Below are 9,051 nucleotides of genomic sequence, written 5' to 3'. Positions count from 1 at the left end.
ACAAGGGAGAAAAGTTGATAGGATCTGCTCTATTGTCTGAGAACCGGGGAGTGAACAATCGATTTGGAGCTGAGAGTACTGAATTGTTAACAGGCCCTCAGACTTACCATGCAACAACCACAGGGTTGCTCTGTAAGAGCCATTAGGATCTGCCTCAACTCCTCAGAGAATGGAACCAAAGTGTAGCTTCAGAATCTGTTTTAGCGCAGCTCTATCAAAAATTAGGTGCATTTTTTGGTAGAGCTTGTTTTTTCATTTAGGAATAACCAGTTTCTTCTGGTACTCTTTTCTTGTCTATTGATTTCCTGGTTTTCAGATATTTTGGGAGAGATCTTGTTTGTTAAATTTTCTCTGTCCTCACTTCTGTCACTCTTTATTACCAAGTTTAGAAATATATTTTGATGTGAAAAATAAAATGTTAAATAATAACGAAAATAAGAATTTAAAATGTACAGGTATTTGTGTGGGTCAAACAGTTAGTTATTACCAGAATTCAGGACAGACTTTAGTAATTTGATAATGATTGAGAGATTTTTTTTTCTACCCTAATTCAGTTACCAGAGGGAGAGAGATTAAACATGATTATTACTTACTTGCAAAATAAATTCATATTTCATATACATTTATCTCTTTGAACCTAGATATATTCTTTATATTTATTTCCCATGTTAACACAGAGAAGATAGATGCATATTCAAAATTAATTTCATATAATATGTAAATGGTGGTTGTAACAAATTGCTAAGATTGTGTTACAAACAACTCAAGATTGCAATGGCATTTAAAAATACGGGTTTGTTTCTCACTCACCCATTTGCGGTTTGGCTGTGTTTCAGTTGATGGAGGTTTGGGTTGTATGAGCTTGGCTATAAACCACAGATGCAGTTCAAATCTTTTTTTATATATTTTATTCTTAGAACAGTGGGCTATCTGGTACATGACCTATTTAAGAGGAGATTTGCGGCTCTCCAAGGGGCCAGCAGATATGTGCTTCTTAATGCGTGCAGTCTGAACTCATAAGGTGTCACTTTTCCACTTACCATATATTGTGAAAACAAATGATAGAGCCAAACCTCTCAATAATTATCTGCAAAGCACACTGTTTTCAAATTGGTCAGTTGGAAGAAATATAGGGTCCCTGAACAATGACCTACTCTACCATAATAGCTACAGGAATATTTTTCTCATTATATTTCCCGAGATAGATATCTTTATAAAAATAAACATTGTAAAAATTTTTTTAAAAAGTACTTTCCTAACTTCCCATCTAGATGTTTGTTTCCTCTGAGCCAAAAATTGTTATCAAATAGTTTTGTCTAGCGGTGAACATCATCATTCAGATGTTCAACAGGGTCCTTGATGAATGTACACCAGGGAGCGCAGTGTGGTATAAACTGTAAGGACATCGACAGGGAAACCAGGTCACGTCCATGTAAATTCTGAATGCACACCATTCGCCTGGTGACTCAGCTACATCACTGCTCTGGCTTAATTTCTTCTTTTATAAAATACAGAGCAAATCGTATCTTATTCATGGAGTTACTTGAAGATTATTTGAAAAGCACCTCTTGGCACATAAATATTCACTAAATCTCAGTCATTTTTACTTAAAAACTTCATGCTTCATTTCCATCATCTGTGACATGATAACCATATATGTAGCCCCTCATAGGGCTGATCTGAGTGATAAATAATATACGCCTAAAGATCCTTAAAATAAAGCCTAACCACGTTAAGTTCTTGCTGCGTGATCTCTTCGTATTTTGTGTTTCTAAATATCAAATAAAGGCTGATTTCCACGAAAACACAAGCTCTAAAACTGTCTTCTTCCTTTCACCCATCCAAATCTCTATTGTTACGATATATTTAGCTGGGCATCAGAAATAGAATCTGACTTAACCACTTGGCTTATATATATCAAAGATATTTGCATGTTAAAACAGGTCTTTGAGAAATTCAATACACATCATGTATGGAAATCAAACAAGAGTAATTTTTTTCTGGACAGGCATTTCCATTTTTTTTAAAGATTTTATTTATTCATTTGAGAAAGAGTGAGAGAGAGAGAGAGAGCATGAGCAGGGGGGAGAGGCATAGGTAGCAGGAGAAGCAGGAAGCAGGTTTCCTGATGAGCAGGGGAGCCCTATGAGGGGCAGGATCCAAGGACCCTGAGATCATGACTTGAGCAGAAGATGGGCAGAGAGCCGACTGAGCCACCCAGGTGCCTCTGCATTTCCAGTTTTGAAATTAAGTTGCAATTACTGTTCTTTCTCTTATTGGTCAAGAACCCCAGGCTCCTCACCCAGTGTGTTATTTTGGACATATGTAAATGCTGTATCTTTTGGAATTAAAGAAATTTGAAAGGAATTGTTTAGGTGTGACAAGATATCCTGTTTAGTTCTTAAATTTGGGGAACCTACAGGGTCCAAGGGAAGAAGACAGTGAAATGCCCCTTTCCTTCCAGTGTGGGAACATCCCATCTACACATGTGTCTCTCTTACCATTAAGAATGGAGAAAAGTTAGAGAGAAGGTGCTTAATACCTTCTGATGTGGAACACCTCCCAATTTTCTCCAAGTATTTTTTACATATCTAAACACGAGCATAAAAAAGTGCCTACTGAGAGGATCATATGGTTCTTGACTCTTTTCTTGTTGATATGATCTACCACACTGATCGATTTGCGAATGTTGAACCACACTTGCATCCCAGGGATGAATCCCACTTGGTCATGATGGATAATCCTTTTAATGTACTGTTGGGTCCTATTAGCTAGGATCTTGTTGAGAATTTTGGTGTATTTATTCATCAGGGATATCGGTCTGTGATTCTCCTTTTTGATGGGGTCTTTGCCTGGTTTGAGGATCAAGGTAATACTGGCCTCATAGAATGAGTTTGGTAGTTTTCCTTCTGTTTCTATTTTTTGAAACAGCTTCAGGAGAATAGGTATTATTTCTTCTTTGAATGTTTGGCAGAAAACCCCAGGGAATCCGTCAGGTCCTGGACTCTTGTTTTTCGGGAGGTTTTTGATAACTGCTTCAATCTCTTCATAATTAATCGGTCTGTTTAAAAAATCAGTTTCTTCCTGTTTCAGTCTTGGTAGTTTATAGGTTTCCAGGAAGGCATCCATTTCTTCCAGGTTGTTTAATTTATTGGCATCAAGCTGTTGATAAAAGTTTCTAATAATCCTTCCTATTTCATTGGTGTTGGTTGTGACCTCTCCCTTTTCATTCATAATTTTATTAATTTGGGTCCTTTCTCTATTCTTGTGAATAAGTCTTGCCAGTGGCTTATAGATGCAGAAAAAGCATTTGGCAAAATACAGCATCCTTTCCTGATTAAAACCCTTCAGAGTGTAGGGATTGAGGGCCCATTCCTCAATTTCATAAAAACCATCTATGAAAAGCCTACAGCAAATATCATTCTCAATGGAGAAAAGCTGGAAGCCTTTCCCTTGAGATCAGGAACATGACAAGGATGCCCACTCTCGCCACTATTATTCAACATAGTCCTAGAAGTCCTTGCAACAGTAATCAGACAACAAAAAGGGATAAAATGTATCCAAACCGGCAAAGAAGTCAAACTGTCTCTCTTCATAGATGACATGATACTCGAAATAGAAAACCCAAAAGACTCCACCCCCAAACTACTAGAAGTTATAGAGCAATTCAGTAATGTGGCAGGATACAAAATCAATGCTCAGAAATCAGTTGCATTTCTATACATGAACAATGAAGATTGAAGAAAGAGAAATTAGGGAATCCATTCCATTTACAATAGCACCAAAAATCATACATTATCTCGGAATTAACTTAACCAGAGCATTAAGGATCTATATTCTAGAAACTTCAAATCACTCTTGAAAGACATTGACGAAGACACAAAAAGATGAAAAAACATTCCATGCTCATGGATCAGAAGAATAAACATAGTTAAAATGTCTATGCTACCCAGAACAATCTACACTTTCAATGCCATCCCAATCAAAATACCAATGACACTTTTCAAAGAACTGGAACAAACAGCCCTTAAATTTGTGTGGAACCAGAAAAGGCCCCGAATCGCCAAGGAATTGTTGAAAAAGAAAAACAAAGCTGGGGACATCACATTGTTGGATTTCAAGCTATACTACAAAGCTGTGATCACCAAGACAGCATGGTACTGGCACAAAAACGGACACATAGACCGATGGAACACAATAGAGACTCCAGAAATGGACCCTCGGCTTTTTGGGCAACGAATCTTTGACAAAGCATGAAAAAACATCCAGTGGAAAAAAGACAGTCTCTTCAATAAATGGTGCTGGGAAAATTGGACAGCTACATGCAAAAGAATGAAACTTGACCACCCTCTCACACCATACACAAAGATAAACTCCAAATGGATGAAAGACCTCAAAGTGAGACTGGAATCCATCAAAATCCTAGAGGAGAACACAGGCTGCAACCTCTTTGACATCAGCTACAGCAACTTTTTTCATGACACATCTCCAAAGGCAAGAGAAACAGAAGAAAAAATGAACTTGCAGGACTTCATCAAGATAAAAACCTTCTTCACAGCCAAGGAAACAGTCAAAAAAACTAAGAGGCAGCCCACGGAATGGGAGAAGATATTTGCAAATGACACCACAGATAAAAGACTGGTATCCAAGATCTACAAAGAACTTCTCAAATCAATACACAAGAAACAAATAAACAAATCATAAAATGGGCAGAAGATATGAACAGACAGTTTTCCAATGTAGACATACAAATGGCTAACAGACACATGAAAAAATGTTCAAAATCATTAGCCATCAAGGAAATTCAAATCAAAACCACACTGAGATACCACCTTACGCCAGTAAGAATGGCAAAAATTGACAAGGCAAGAAACAACAATTGTTGGAGAGGATGTGGAGAAAGGGGATCCCTCCTACATTGTTGGTGGGAATGCAAGTTGGTATAGCCACTCTGGAAAACAGTGTGGAGGTCCCTTAAAAAGTTAAAAATTGAGCTACCTTATGATCCAGCAATTGCACTACTGGGTATTTACCCCAAAGATATAGACGTAGTGAAGAGAAGGGCCATATGCACCCCAATGTTCATAGCAGCATTGTCCACAATAGCTATTGTGGCAGGAGCCGAGATGCCCTTCAACAGATGACTGGATCAACTAGATGTGGTCCATATATACAATGGAATATTACTCAGCCATCAAAAAGAACGATTTCTCAACATTTGCTGCATCATGGACGGCACTGGAGGAGATAATGCTAAGCGAGATAAGTCAAGCAGCGAAAGACAATTATCATATGGTTTCACTCATTTATGGAACATAAGAAGTAGGAAGATCGGTAGGAGAAGAAAGGGAAGAAGAAAGCGGGAGGTAAACAGAAGGGGAAATGAACCATGAGAGACTATGGACTCTGGGAAACAAACTGAGGGCTTCAGAGGAGAGGGGGTGGGGGAATGGGATAGGCCGGTGATGGGTATTAAGGAGGGCACGTATTGCATGGTGCACTGGCTGTTATATGCAAGTAATGAATCATGGAGCTTTACATCAAAAACTAGGGATGTACTGTATGGTGACTAACATAATATAATAAAAAAATTATTAAAAAAATAAATAAAAATAAAAAAGTGCCTAAACTTTTAAAGGTACCCATAAGAAGCCATGGGTTTATTTGGTAGAGTGAGCATGTGTTACGGGATACATTATATATACAATGGAATATTACTCAGCCATTAGAAAGGATGAATACCTGCCATTTGCATCGACATGGATGGAACTGGAGGGGATATGCTAAGTGAAATAAGTCAAGCACAGATAGACAATTATCATATGTTTTCACTCATATGTGGAACATAAGGAATAGAGCAGAGGACCACTGGGGAAAGGAGGGAAAACTGAATGGAAAGATATCAGAGAGGTTGACAAACCATGAAAGACTCTGGACTCTGGGAAACAAACTGAGGGTTAGAGAAGGGAGGTGGATGGGGAGATGGGTATTAAGGAGGGCAGGTGTGGTGATGAGCACTGGGTATTATACCCAACTAATGAATCTTTGAACACTACATCAATAACTGATGATGTATTATATATTGGCTAATTGAACATAGTAAAAAAAAAAAAAGGATGCACCAAAATCAGTGGAAATACAATATATATTGTATGTATATTAGGGAGCTGCTACAAGAGTGAATTGAGAATAGAAAAGGTCACAGAGAAGTAAGGAATATAAAGATCAAAATGGTCATTTTCTCTGTGTCTAAATCTGACATATACATTAGATGTTGAACATAAAGAGTTTGTTATTCCGGGGGTGCCTGGGTGGCGCAGTCGTTAAGCGTCTGCCTTCGGCTCAGGGCGTGATCCCGGCGTTATGGGATCGAGTCCCACATCAGGCTCCTCCGCTGGAAGCTTGCTTCTTCCTCTCCCACTCCCCCTGCTTGTGTTCTCTCTCGCTGTCTGTCTGTCTCTGTCAAATAAATAAATAAAAATCTTAAAAAAAAAAAAGTTTGTTATTCCAAAATTAAACAGTACTCATTTCAGTACTAAGTTCAGAGGAAAATTATGACCTTTTAAAACTGACTATTGTTAGAGCAGAGCAGAAAGTGTATTCTCTGCAGGCCGCCAGTTGAGGGAGAATGCAGGAAGGACTGATCTCTGTCTGCCTAATCTCCTGTCCCAAATTTATTAATCTGAAACTTTTGTTTTCTGGTAATTAATGAGATAAAGTTGGAGATAAAGCCATAAAAAGTGTGGCTCTGCCCTACATTTTATGCTGATTTTCCCTTAATTACAGCCATTGTTTCTTTGTGGCTCCTCCTAAGGCAACAGGTAAAACTAGCTTGCGTAGCCCTAAATGCTCTCATTGGATAAGAGTAATCCAGTCTGAGAGGGGAATAAAAATAATTTTTTAAAGGGAAAACAATGTGATAACATCAAAGTTATGACGCATGTGTAATAAAGATCTTAGAAGGAGAGGGAAACATTTGGCAGAAAAATATTAAAGAAGTGATGGCTGAAACTATTTCAAATTCCTTGAAAAATGCCAGGTTAAACTCAGGAAACCCAGCAAAAACTAAGTAAGATAAATATAATCTAAAACACTAGTAGGTATATTGTGGTCATACTTCTGAAAGAGATAAAAAGAAAATCTTGAGAGCAAGGACAGAATAACAACACTTCATATGTCCAGAAATTCATTATAAGTAATGAAATTTACAAGATAATAGAATATCAATCATAACAAAGAAATCTGCCAACCCAGAACTCGATATCATTAATAGTCTTCCAGAATGAAGGTAGATTAAGACATGTTCAAATAGCTGCTGGGGACATCTGTCATCAACAGGCCTGCAGAGCATGAGGTGCTGCAGGAAGGGAATTCTTCAGGCTTAAGAATAATAGTACCAGATGGAAAACTAGGTATTTGGGAAGGGGAGAAGGGCATGAAAAGTTATAAATATCTGGTAAATATGGGAAAATCTTCTGTTAATTTCTTTGCAGTATGCATGACTATTAAAAGCAAAGTTTGCAACAGTGTATTCTGATGTTTACAATGCATGCGGGATGTAATACACACGACAGCTACACTATAATGGATAGGGGAGGTGATCGATAACCTGTTTGGTACAAGATTTCTTAAACTTTTCAAAATTAATTCCGATTAGACTATGAAAACTTAAGAGTATGTACTGTAATCTTTAGAACAACCACTAAAACTGTAATGTAAACAGAAATAGCCTAGACTAAGACAAATATTAATTGAAATAGAATTTAATAAATATTCAAATAGTCCCAAAGAAGGCAGGCACAGAGGGCACAAAGACAAAACAAATTGACAGTTAAGTAATGTGAAAGACTAAAAATAATTAAGAGTTCTTCTACCCCAAATTCTTACTCTGTTTATTCTTCACCGTTAAGTATGTGTTATACAGACTAAGTTAGTATACCTTTGGCAGATTCCTTTCCTTGAAATGGATGCAGTATTTTCCAGACTAAAAAAAAAAAAAAAAATGGGTTTTAAAAAATCTTATGTTTCTTATTTTTATAACTCCAAATATGTATTAGCACATAAAAAATAAAAACTCTAGTTATCCATCCACATAATCATCACCATTAGCTTCTTCATAATAAGAAGAAATTCCCCACCTGTACAGTTTATCACAGGCAAAATTATTTCCCAGAGTTCAGGGATCATTTTTGCCAAAGATAAAACTGCAGATATTTTGAACCCAGGACACATAAGATTTGGTAGCCATGATATAAAATTGTTAAGTAGGCAAAAAAAAAAAAAAAAAGAGCGAGAGAGAGAAGAAGAAGAAGAGTGAGGAAGAAGAAGAAGAAGAAGAAGAAGAAGAAGAAGAAGAAGAAGAAGAAGAAGAAGAAGAAGAAGAAAAGAAAAAAAGGGGGAAAAAGACAACAAATCAATATTCTTGAATATTGATTTTAAAGTATTAATAGAAGGAATGAAAGTACAAGGAATAAATATGGACACGCCAAAAAAAGAAGTTAGTATCTGAGGATAGGGTGATGGGAAAAACCCAGAGAAATTTGAAAAAGTCAAAAAGAAAACTTTTTTTTTGCAACAGTGTATTCTGTAAATGTTTTTTTTACAGGACTTTTTACATGGACTAATTGATGGAATGATTAAAGAACAGATTAGAAACAATTAGGGAGAAGTAAGTGAATTGAAAGAACAATTGAAGAAGAGAGAAAAGGAGGTAGAAACTGTAAAAGCTACTCAGGCATGAAGGGTAACATTTGCAGAGTGGATCAGAATGATAGGGAAAATGCAGATAAGCCACACTGGAAAAGAGCATATGTAATTGTAGTCAGGATTGGTAGCCCACTGGATCCTCCATTCAAGAAGCAGTAAAGATACCTTTAATGAACACCCCCAACCGCATCATAGTAAAACTATTTCTAATTCCTATTCCATTTTCCTTTAAATCTATCACAAATTGGAATTTTGCCTCAAAACTCACTGGAATCATTCCTTATTTTGTACCTTAAATAATAAAATCCCATTTTACCAGAATTAGGAGCAACATTAGACAGAGTG

This window comes from Ursus americanus, chromosome 25 (assembly GCF_024610735.1).
Source record: "Ursus americanus isolate L20-20 chromosome 25, mUrsAme1.1.p, whole genome shotgun sequence".
NCBI classification, from domain to species: Eukaryota; Metazoa; Chordata; class Mammalia; order Carnivora; family Ursidae; genus Ursus; species Ursus americanus.
The sequence above is the reverse complement of the archived record's forward strand: the minus strand, read 5'-3'. Positions refer to the sequence as shown.